The 12,874-nt window shown below is 41.8% G+C and overlaps 1 long non-coding RNA gene across 4 annotated transcripts; it reads right to left on the bottom strand.

Moving 5' to 3' along the window:
* Positions 1 to 9,143: 9,143 nt before the first annotated feature.
* On the bottom strand, positions 9,144 to 12,195 carry LOC125541565 (uncharacterized). 4 transcript variants are annotated; one of them, XR_007297594.2, is made up of 3 exons: positions 10,691 to 12,153; positions 9,717 to 9,822; positions 9,144 to 9,613 (listed from the first exon to the last, which is right to left on the bottom strand). It is a non-coding gene; the product is annotated as an uncharacterized LOC125541565 (long non-coding RNA). The 4 variants fall into 4 exon arrangements; XR_015615098.1 differs by having other exon boundaries at positions 9,144 to 9,822; positions 10,691 to 10,820; positions 10,900 to 12,153; XR_015615099.1 differs by having other exon boundaries at positions 9,144 to 9,822; positions 10,691 to 11,167; positions 11,257 to 12,153.
* Between the last annotated feature and the right edge of the window lie 679 nt (positions 12,196 to 12,874).

Here is a 12,874-nt window from a genome sequence, read left to right as displayed (position 1 = left end):
AATCTAGCTCATGTGATATTTCACAAAAGCAGTAGTTCCATCACGAACGGTAGTGGACTGTGTGCCCTTTGTATCTGGTTTTCACCTGGTTTCCCCTAATTAACCGGGCAACTCTCTTCTTCTTCTTTATAAAATGCAGGACCCCCTGCCCATCTGGAGGTAGTATTTGGAAAAAGTATATTATTTTGTGTCTGGTTTATTTTTTAATGTAAAGGATTATGCATGATTTATATCAGCTAATAAACCGTAGGACAACATTTTCAGTTCTAATCTCCATAGCTCTACGTAGTGTGTACTAACTTTTTTTTTGCAAATGCGGGGAGAGCCATGGGAAGTCAAGTACTACTTGATATAGTAGGTCAAACAACCTACAAACATTGTACTTCTTAATCAAGGTCAAACCAGTTCACGGGAACAATCCAAATAATAGTAGTTATCATGTCTTGAAAGAAATATGCAATAGGTGTTCATATATCTAAAGGCAGCACATTCATTATTCCAGCTCCAAACTCGAAGGCAATATATAATTTACGAACATTACTCCAATGTCATAAAACCTGCAATCTTGAATATGACCTTTCGACTCAAGAACCATATTCTGACATGGCACTCATATTTTACCGTTTGATAGTGCAATGAAATTCTAATAACACAAAGAGTAAATCGTCCACATGTGATATTTATTAGGAATGTGTGCTATATAACAAATATTTATCGCGCCCCTCATTATTACTGTAACTTCTTCAACATGAGCATACTCTCATGCAATGGCGGAGCTACAAAAGAAAAGTTGGGCGGGCCAGGGAATACAAATGTTTTATTTTTTCGTGAATACACAAGCTGCGTATCTTTGCATTGATAGAAGAAGGGTTTATACCAGGAGATTACAACCACACGCAAGCCATGTACGCTAGAGGCATGTTCGCCGGCCAGGGAATACAAATGTTTCCAAATTATTAACCATATATATATATATATATATATATATATATATATATATATATTTAAGCTATCAAAGTATAGTAAACAGCGCTACCAAATTGACAGTAAATGACAATTGAGTGCACTGTTAGACAGTAAACAACAACACTATTTTTGTTGTGAACTTGTAAACTGTAAACTTGGCATCTGTTGTGAACTTGTAAAGTGTCAAGAACAGATCTTCAGTGGATTATTTATGTTTATTGGGGTCGAATTTAGGGGATTTAGGGGATGATTTAACGAACAATGACCTAAGTTGAATTTAGGGGAATAAAATTGAGAATCATTCAAATTGATTAGCTATGCTGCTTGCAGGTGATGAGGACATCAATACCATTGTTACACCCACGGCCCCTACTGTTACATATACTGGACCAATTACTAGAGCTCGCGCACGCCAATTAAATTACCAGGTACTTTCATTTCTTGGTAATGATTCTAATGTTCATGAGATTATGATGCTGCCTAAATTGTATACATTTGTTTTGCTTACAAATGAAGGGCCTAGCTTGGAGAAGGATGAACATTGGAGTAAGAACACGCATGGAGTTGATGGCATGCGCAAGGGGATCAAGAACGGAGTTACAAGTGATGATTTCAGGACTTCGAAGCCGCCATAAGGAGTGCATGAAGCCTTGGACGAAATATACAAGATGCCACTTCATAATATTCGTCCATAGGCTATTCTAGGTGCTGCGTCACCTTATTAATGGGCCAGGCCCATGTAATTTCGAAATACTTAAGTATAGGCTATTTTTAGAGTCCGTATGTGTGGGGAAACAAGAGTTAGGGTTGGTTTCGGACCCCACCCTCAAGGGCCACGAAATTCCCCCCTCTTCCTCCATATATACAGCCCTTAGGGCCTCGTTTAGACTTTGGGTTTTGTTTAGATTAAAAGTTCGCCATAGCTGTAACTTCGCGTACTTCGTTTGTGTCCAACGACCAGACCAAGATGTCACAGAACCCCACCTTGATCAATAAAGCTTTCATCTTATATTCGCAATATCCCGATTGCAATCTCAGTTTCTTGCTTGTTCTTCGTTTGTTCGCAGGAAACAGACCCTCGTGGTCAGGTTGATCGTGCTCCGGCGTGGTCAATAACCCTCGGAAGTTGGTTTAGCGATTGCTAAGGCGCGACGTCTCGCACGTTCGTAGTCGGATCGTCAAGGTCGACTCCCACAGAAAACGATAGCCACCATCTCATCGAAACATCGGGACACCTTAGCCTCTATCAAGTGGTATCAGATTTCCAGGGTGCTCGGTGAGATTTTACAGTTTTTCGTAGATTAGATCGAGTCTGTTCTTCATACCTACAGTCCACGAAAAAGCCACAAAAAAATTAGGGTTAGTTCATCATATCCGAACCAATCTGAGCCTTTGCATAATCTTTTTAGGGTTTTTGCTTTGTTGAATTTGCGGTTGCATCGTCGTGTCAAGTTGCTGGTCTTAGAGTCTAGTCTTTTAGAGTTTCGAGTTCTGGTCATAAGTTGTCACGCCGCCGCCGCACCATCATCATCGCCCATCTACCACTTTTGCTTATCCGCCACCGCTCTGAATCCATATCCATATTCCACCACCAATCCGTATCCATATACCACCACCAATCTGTATCCATATACCACCACCGCTACCATATACCACCACCACTGCCATATACCACAACCATATATCCACCACCAATCCGAGTTCTTCTCATATTAGGTTTGTTCTTGAGATCAATCTAAATTCCAATTCGTGTTTCCTTGCTTGCGTAGGTCTCGGAAAAAAAAAGAAAAAAAAAGAGTCTGGAGACCCCCGGGCAGTTTTTAGGCCAAAATTTTCACGGGCAAAATTTTTTTCCCTATCCTATTTTTAGGCTTTTCTGAGTCTTTTGAGCCACGTGTCATCATAGTGATTTTTTGTCGCACTTTTTCGTCGTCGCTGCCCTGATTTCCGAAAAAAAGTGAAAAAATTTCGTGCCCATCCTATCAATTTGACGAGGGAAGAATTTTGAGACACTCGCCACTATAGTGATTTTTCGCAAAAAAAAGGAGCGCAAAAAAAAGAGCGAAAAAAAAGAGAGTTCCAGAGTGTGCTTTTCCCTTATTTACGTGCAGCGCCGTGATTTTGTTAGTGTTCTAGGCTCGCGTCTCTAGCACGGTCTAGCCTAGGACCAGCACAGTACCGTCGTTGAGCGTTTATTCAACTTTGCATCTCTGAATTGATTATTGCTGACCCTTTTTACTACCATACTATAAGCCTTCCCAGCTCCACATACATCTACGTCGTGCGTTTGACTCTCCCTGACAATCGCTCTGTCCAAGCTTTTAAGAGTTTTGACTACAACGGTTGCCGATCACCGCCTGCTGCTGGGTAAGAACTGGTAAGAATTTGAGATTTGCTTGACGGATTTGTGACACCCGCCACCACCACCACTTGTTAGTAGTCTGTAGGATCATATTCTTGTGTGTTTCTATTGCTGCTAACCATGCCAGGATCACAAGCCGACGAGACTGACTGGGAGAACTTGACGAACAAGGAGCTTCATGATACGTTTCAGCAAATGATGAGTGGACAGGTGCAAGATGTGATAAACAGATTTGAAGAGGCCATGGAGAAGATAGATGGCATGGAGAAGACGTTTGAAACAAAGCTCGATAACAAGTTTGCTGAATTGCTTTCGCGTTTTCCACCACCATCACCGGCTGCTCCTGCCGCACCTCTGCAACAACAGCAACAACACCGACTACCTCCACGTCAGGAAACAGCCCTCCGCCGAGCGAGCCGTGTCCCTCTTCAGTCGGGCCAAACTGCTGGTGCTGCTGTTGATACTTCGGTGGCTCCTACTGCTGATGTGGAGGAGGATGATTATGTGGGAGATTATGAGGATGAGGTTGATCAAAATCAGAACTACGTGCCACCACCAGCACAGCAACCACCAGGTCGTCCACGTGCAAATAATGGCAATGGTAGGGCTCACCCTCAGGTACGAGATCATGACCATCTCCCTAAACTAAAATTGAATATTCCACCATTTAAGGGTAGATATGTTCTTGATATATATCTTACTTGGGAGTTAGAAACTGAACAACGATTTACATGTTTACAATATCCCGAGGAGAGACGTGTTCCTGCTGCTGTTTGTGCTTTCACTAGTTTTGCATGTGTTTGGTGGTCTGAGCATTGTAGATTATATCCTATTCCGGCTACTTGGGCTGCTTTGAAAACTGCTATGCGTACTCGTTGGGTTCCACCATATTATCAACGTGAATTACTTCAAAAATTGCAGCGCTTAAGACAGGGAAAAAATTCTGTAAAAGAATATTATCAGGAATTACAAACTGGCATGATTAGATGTGGTATTGTTGAGGAGAATGAAGCTATGCTTGCACGTTTTATGGGTGGATTAAATAGAGAGATTCAGACGATTCTAAAGTATAAGGAGTATACAAATATCACTCGTTTATTCCATCTTGCTTGTAAAGCTGAACGTGAAGTGCAGGATCGACAGGCATTGGCGCGGACTAACTTTTCTGCAGGTCGACCTTCATCATGGACACCACGTGCATCATCTACTTCCACACGTTCTGCTACACCGGCGCCTTCGTCGGCTGCCACCTCCAACCGTGATACAATAAGGCAGGCACAATCACCACTATCTGCCAAGAGCACACCTTCTGGGCCTGCAAAGAGCTCTTCTTCATCCATGGCATCAACAGGGCAAACACATGATATTATTTGTCGACGTTGCAAGGGTGGAGGTCATTATGCGAGAGAATGCCCATCTAAGCGTGTGATGATTGTTACTGAGGATGGTGGGTATGAGTCCGCTAGTGACTATGATGAGGAGACTTTGGCTCTTATTACACGTGACAAACACGGTGGAGACGATTCTGATCATGAGACGCAATACATGGCTCCTGAAGATGCTGACAGGTATGAATGTTTAGTTGCTCAACGTGTTTTGAGTGTGCAGGTTACACAAGCTGAGCAAAATCAGAGGCATAATTTGTTCCATACAAAGGGAGTTGTGAAGGAACGTTCTGTTCGCGTGATCATAGATGGAGGGAGCTGCAATAACTTGGCTAGCATGGAGATGGTGGAGAAGCTATCTCTCACCACAAGACCACATCCACATCCTTACTATATCCAATGGTTCAACAACAGCGGCAAGATTAAGGTAACACGTACTGTTCGTGTGCATTTTAGTATCTCTACATATGCTGATTATGTTGATTGTGATGTGGTACCTATGCAAGCATGTTCTTTATTACTTGGTAGACCATGGCAATTTGATAAAAATTCTGTACACCATGGTAGAAACAATCAGTATACTCTTGTTCATAACGATAAAAATATTACTTTGCTTCCTATGACTCCTGATTCCATTTTAAAAGATGATATTAATAGAGCTAATAAAGCAAAACAGGAGACAAATAAGAGTGAAAATCAGATTGTGGCAAAAGAATTTGAGCACCAAATGAAGCCTAATAATAAACCATCTACTGTTGTTTCTGAAATTAAATTGAAAAGTGCATGTTTACTTGCCACCAAATCTGATATTGATGAGCTAGATTTTAGCAAATCTGTTTGCTATGCTTTTGTGTGCAAAGAGGCATTATTTTCATTCGAGGACGTGCCTTCCTCTTTGCCCCCTGCTGTCACTAACATTTTGCAGGAGTTCGCTGACGTCTTTCCACAAGACGTGCCACCGGGATTACCACCTATTCGAGGGATTGAGCATCAAATTGACTTAATTCCCGGTGCTTCGCTACCCAACCGTGCACCATACCGTACCAATCCAGAGGAGACGAAGGAGATTATGCGTCAAGTACAAGAACTGCTCGACAAAGGTTATATACGCGAATCCCTTAGTCCTTGTGCTGTTCCTATCATTTTAGTGCCGAAAAAGGATGGTACGTCGCGTATGTGCGTTGATTGTAGAGGCATTAATAATATTACTATTCGTTATCGTCATCCTATTCCTAGGTTAGATGATATACTTGATGAATTGAGTGGCTCTACAATATTCTCCAAAGTTGATTTGCGTAGTGGATACCATCAAATTCGTATGAAATTGGGAGATGAATGGAAGACAGCATTTAAAACTAAGTTTGGATTATATGAGTGGTTAGTCATGCCTTTTGGGTTAACTAATGCACCTAGTACTTTCATGAGGTTAATGAACGAAGTTTTACGTGCTTTCATTGGACGATTTGTGGTAGTTTACTTTGATGACATATTGATTTATAGCAAATCTTTGGAGGAACATTTGGAACATTTACGTGCTGTTTTTATTGCTCTACGTGATGCACGTTTGTTTGGAAACCTTGAAAAGTGCACCTTTTGCACCGACCGAGTATCTTTTCTTGGCTATGTTGTTACTCCACAGGGAATTGAAGTTGATAAAGCCAAGATTGAAGCTATTGAGAGTTGGCCGCAGCCCAAAACGGTCACACAAGTGAGGAGTTTCCTTGGCCTCGCTGGTTTCTATAGGCGTTTTGTGAGAGATTTCAGCACCATTGCTGCACCTCTCAACGAGCTTACAAAGAAGGATGTGCCTTTTGTTTGGGGTACCGCACAAGAAGAAGCCTTCACGGTATTGAAAGATAAGTTGACACATGCTCCTTTACTCCAACTTCCTAATTTCAATAAGACTTTTGAGCTTGAATGTGATGCTAGTGGAATTGGATTAGGAGGTGTGTTATTACAAGATGGAAAACCTGTTGCATACTTTTCTGAAAAATTGAGTGGGCCTAGTCTGAACTATTCTACTTATGATAAAGAATTATATGCTCTTGTTCGGACCTTAGAAACATGGCAACATTATTTATGGCCCAAGGAATTTGTTATACATTCTGATCATGAATCTTTGAAACACATTAAAAGTCAAGCAAAACTGAACCGTAGACATGCTAAATGGGTTGAATTCATTGAGACTTTCCCTTATGTCATTAAACACAAGAAGGGTAAAGAAAATGTTATTGCTGATGCCTTGTCTCGTCGTTATACTATGCTTTCACAACTTGACTTTAAAATATTTGGTTTGGAGACCATCAAAGATCAATATGTCCATGATGCTGAATTTAAAGATGTATTGCAGAATTGTAAGGAAGGGAGAACTTGGAACAAGTTCGTTCTTAACGATGGATTTGTGTTTCGTGCTAACAAGCTATGCATTCCAGCTAGCTCCGTTCGTCTTTTGTTGTTGCAGGAGGCGCATGGAGGAGGATTAATGGGACACTTTGGCGTCAAGAAGACGGAGGATATACTTGCTACACATTTCTTTTGGCCAAAGATGAGACGGGATGTTGAGCGTTTTGTTGCTCGCTGCACTACATGTCAAAGAGCTAAGTCACGACTCAATCCTCATGGTTTATATATGCCTTTGCCTGTACCTAGTGTTCCTTGGGAGGATATATCTATGGACTTTGTTTTAGGTTTACCTCGAACAAAGAAGGGGAGGGATAGCATATTTGTTGTCGTGGATAGGTTCTCGAAAATGGCACACTTTATACCATGTCATAAAAGCGATGATGCTGTTAATGTTGCTGATTTGTTCTTTCGTGAAATTATTCGCTTACATGGTGTGCCAAATACTATTGTTTCAGATCGTGATACTAAATTTCTTAGCCACTTTTGGAGATGTTTATGGGCTAAGTTAGGGACTAAGCTGCTTTTTAGTACTACTTGTCGCCCCCAAACTGATGGACAAACTGAAGTAGTCAATAGAACATTGTCTACTATGCTTAGGGCTGTTTTGAAGAATAACAAGAAAATGTGGGAAGAATGCTTGCCTCATATTGAATTTGCTTATAATCGTTCATTGCATTCTACTACTAAGATGTGCCCTTTTGAAATTATGTATGGTTTCCTACCTCGTGCACCTATTGATTTGTTGCCTCTTCCATCTTCAGAGAAGGTTAATTTTGATGCTAAAGAACGTTCTGAATTGATTTTAAAAATGCATGAGTTAACTAAGGAAAACATTGAGCGTATGAATGCTAAATATAAACTTGCTGGAGATAAGGGTAGAAAACATGTTGTGTTTGCGCCTGGAGATCTTGTTTGGTTACATTTGCGTAAAGATAGATTTCCTAATCTGCGCAAATCAAAGCTAATGCCACGTGCTGATGGTCCTTTTAAGGTGTTAGAGAAAATAAATGATAATGCATATAAACTTGAGCTACCTGTAGATTTTGGGGTTAGTCCCACTTTTAACATTGCAGATTTGAAGCCTTATTTGGGTGAGGAAGATGCGCTTCCGTCGAGGACGACTTCATTTCAAGAAGGGGAGGATGATGAGGACATCAATACCATTGTTACACCCACGGCCCCTACTGTTACATATACTGGACCAATTACTAGAGCTCGCGCACGCCAATTAAATTACCAGGTACTTTCGTTTCTTGGTAATGATTCTAATGTTCATGAGATTATGATGCTGCCTAAATTGGATACATTTGTTTTGCTTACAAATGAAGGGCCTAGCTTGGAGAAGGATGAACATTGGAGCAAGAACACGCATGGAGTTGATGGCATGCGCAAGGGGATCAAGAACGGAGTTACAAGTGATGATTTCAGGACTTTGAAGCCGCCATAAGGAGTGCATGAAGCCTTGGACGAAATATACAAGATGCCACTTCATAATATTCGTCCATAGACTATTCTAGGTGCTGCGTCACCTTATTAATGGGCCAGGCCCATGTAATTTCGAAATACTTAAGTATAGGCTATTTTTAGAGTCCGTATGTGTGGGGAAACAAGAGTTAGTGTTGGTTTCGGACCCCACCCTCAAGGGCCACGAAATTCCCCCCTCTTCCTCCATATATACAACCCTTAGGGCCTCGTTTAGACTTTGGGTTTTGTTTAGATTAAAAGTTCGCCATAGCTGCAACTTCGCGTACTTCGTTTGTGTCCAACGACCAGACCAAGACGTCACAGAACCCCACCTTGATCAATAAAGCTTTCATCTTATATTCGCAATATCCCGATTGCAATCTCAATTTCTTGCTTGTTCTTTGTTTGTTCGCAGGAAACAGACCCTCGTGGTTAGGTTGATCGTGCTCCGGCGTGGTCAATAACCCTCGGAAGTTGGTTTAGCGATTGCTAAGGCGCGACGTCTCGTACGTTCGTAGTCGGATCGTCAAGGTCGACTCCCACAGAAAACGATAGCCACCATCTCATCAAAACATCGGGACACCTTAGCCTCTATCAGCAGGGATACACATTAGTAGTGATTCTCATGGATTGAGAGAAGAAGCTAGCTAGTTGGGTGCTTGGGTCGCCGCCTACCGTTGCGTCGTCGCGTGGGTCGGCTGAATACACGTGTGCCGGTTGGCCGTCCGTCCGTGGGACACTGATGTGTGCGGTGCTCCGGTGGCCGGCGGCCGGCGTCGCGGCAGCCGGCGGCTTATGTGTGCTTCCTACTGCACTATGAGGCCGCAGTCGCGGTCGAACCCTGAGCCTGCATCGCTGTGAATCCTACGCGTACGACTCTGCTGCGTTTCTTGTACGGTGTCCGTCAGCGCTGTGAGCTGCAGTACTATATAATTAGCTTTTTGCTCCAGACTTGGGCGGGCCACGGCCCAATCGGCCTTGCCGAAGCTCCGCCAGTGCTCTCATGGATCAAGAGGCCACGAAAACTCCTAAACTGAAAGGTTATAAATGAGTGTCACAAAAGTCAAGCCATCTAACACTCCATCATATTGTATACCACGAAATAAAACATTAAGAAGAGATGTTTGAAGTAGTACCTCTCTGATAATAAGGGGGGATACTTACTACTTTGAGCCATACAAGAAATCTGGCATAGTCAAGTTAGCTCCGAGCAGTCAATACATAGCAGGATAATTTCAAGTTCTGTGCAACCACATCAACACATGAGATTATATGGTTAGATACAGAATCATATACAACTCAAAGTAAGTTTACAGTTTACACTAACCATTCTACAGAAAGAAAATAAATGTCTATGTATGTTCTAATTTGTATTTAGTGCAAATAACTTTCCACACGATTTAAATTTCCGCATAAAAATGTCTCTCGGTTTAGGTAAGAGTTATTTCTCAGATATTTGAAACAGGGTGATTTTTTTGATCCTAGCAGACAAGAAGCCCATAGATGTGCAGATCCTACGTGTACTGTAGTTATATAATTTGAAGGGTGCTATGATCAAGAAAAAACTAATCTGCAAAAGCATGTATGTATGGTCTGAATGATAAATAAAAATTCAATTTTTTCCAATTTGAGAAGCAGGTGTCGCTGATATATGTAGATAATCCAAAGGTGATTTATCTATATATCCTTCACCTTGATATCATATAACCTATGTTCAGCCCTAAAGCATGTAATTGTTTCCTTGTCAACAAAGCTAATATGAACATAAAATGTGTGGTGTTAATCACCAACAGGGAAGGTAGATCCTACAGTTCTGCAACAGGCAGCAACCAAGATATACACAAAAGGGTAATATGTGCAGGAGAACTTAAAATGACAACACCTATAACAACATATATAAAAGGCAGACTGTACCGCGAGCTAAGAAAAGTACTCCCTCCGTTCGGAAATACTTGTCTCAGAAATGATTGTATCAAGTCTAGATACAATCATTTCTGAGACAAGTATTTCCGAACGGAGGGAGTAAGAATTATCTAACTGATAGATGCCCAATAGTAAATTTTCTTTACTGTGCACTATTTATTGTAGCATCGGTTACACAATTAATCACCTTGAAGTGTCCTCATCGTTGAAAATAAAGCTTGTGCAGGTGCCTTTCTTCTTCTGCACTGCTGGCAGAAGTTGCTATGTCACCCAGATTCTGAGTTGCACCTTAGATCATTTCAGATGGCTAACTATGCCTATAAGAAGAAGAAAATTGTCATTTACCAAATTCAAAAGCAGAGGAACCTCAAATAATAAGGTGTTTTCATTGCTCACATGTAAAAAAAAAATCAAAATCTCAACAAATGAAGTCAGAACCTGAACAATGGAAATTTGTTCAGAAATTAGTGAAAAGAACTCATCTAATTAGTGTCATGATTTCATATGCGTAACAGTATATTTGGTATATAATATAGCACTTTTAAACTCTTTGATGTATCAATCCCGAACCATATGGAAAACCATATTGAATCTCGGACAACTCCCTGAACTTATTCCGTTCCGTTCCCAGTCATGCCGCTCCTTCCAGAATTTGTCTAGGTGCCTGAAAAAAAAATACTTAGTTAACCTCTAATGAGAATAATAAATTTGCATGTCATGATGGATAGTTTTATGACTGTATTAAAAAATTACTCTAATATGACTCGGTGGTTTGAGTTGCTAGATATTGTAGGCCATCTGGTTAAATTAAGGTCTGACTTCCTAGATAGAAATAGACATGAGAGGAGCACTTTCAATTGGGTCAATTCCATGAGCGGAAGTGGCACAAGTCAGCAGTGTGAGAAAGCGGCTGCAACACAAAATCAGCAGTTTGAGTGGCACAAGTCAGCTGCATTAGCCAACAGCATCCTGTCCACATATGCAAGAAGCTCCTGCAGAAGGAACAAAATTACATATTCTACTGAACCCAAACTTATTAGTAACAAGCTTAACGGCTGGGACTCAAGTTAAATGACATGTTCCTCGACGGCAGTGACGAACTCATCGACCAAGTGAATGCACGACGAGAGAGCCACCAGGGGAACAGAGATGGTGACCAGGGCCTTGAGCGCAACTGGGACGCGGCCATCACGGCCACGGTGGTGGAGGGCTCATGAAAACGGACGATGACACTCGCCGCTGTCATCCGTGGCGGTGGCCTCAAAGGCAAGGCGAGATCGTCGTGGGTCGGCACCACCGTAGGCCCGCAGTTGGCCACGTACAAGACGACGCTAAGAGCGGCGTGCGGGCTGTGTCCTCCGTGATGCGCGGCAGGTGCTTGTACCCAGACTTGGCCATCTGCAGGGTTGCGATAGCCGGAGATCGAGTTGGAGGTGGGGGTGGACGGAGGAGAACCGTCACGCGAGCAGCGGCGGCGGCGAGGTGGGCGGCAGTGCATCGGCATGTCCTTTTCCCGCGTGATGGTCCAGAGGCCACCATGCTCCCATCTGCGCCCTCTCTCTTCCATGGCTTGTAGAACGGACGGGATGGGTAGGAACTTGAAAGGGAGGCAACCCCTGATTCAGATCGGGTGGGGATTGTTTGGAAAGACTGGAAAGAAAATCAAAATCGGGATCCTCCAAAAAAAACAAAAAAAAAACCGTTGTCAGCTCCGAAAAAATCGGTCGGTGCCAGATGCTTTCGATAGATGGGAGGGGAGGAGCGAACAAACAAAAAAGCGACAACCTTCGTACTCAGACTTAGAAGTAGAGATTAGGAGTAGAAAGATTAAGAAAGGTAAGAATCGATGTGTTAGGAAAGTTAGGATTTTAAATAGATTTCTATGAAAATGGTGTTTAATTTTTGGTAACATGATATTAGTATCTGCCTGTTTGTGACATGCCTGGTTAGGAAAGTTTACACATATTAACATAGTTTTTGTTTGGAGGGTAAAAAATCAACGTGAAGATATGATGATGAAAGATGAGACGAAACTAAACGAGACGAAAAAAAACTAGACGAAAAAAACCATAAACGTAATCCTATCAACTGTTCCATTAGGAACTAGTAAGAGTGCACGTGCAACGCACGTATCCTAATAAACTACAATAAAAACATGAAGTTTGTCTTGTGTTTTTACCTGAACATTTAAATGTGTGTCACGTCCAATGATTTTAATGTAGCAATTTATTTTAGATTAATTCATGGGTCTTGTTTGACCCGTGAAAGACTTCCATTGTTGAAATGTTGTGATCCCAAAATTCCAAGAAAATAATGAAAAAACTCGCTCATGTACAAACGACCAATACACATGTCTTCACATAAAATCAAC

Source organism: Triticum urartu, chromosome 2A (genome assembly GCF_056163025.1).
Source record: "Triticum urartu cultivar PI428250 chromosome 2A, HENAU_Tu73, whole genome shotgun sequence".
Taxonomy (NCBI): domain Eukaryota; kingdom Viridiplantae; phylum Streptophyta; class Magnoliopsida; order Poales; family Poaceae; genus Triticum; species Triticum urartu.
This window is presented reverse-complemented; position numbering and strand designations above follow the sequence as displayed.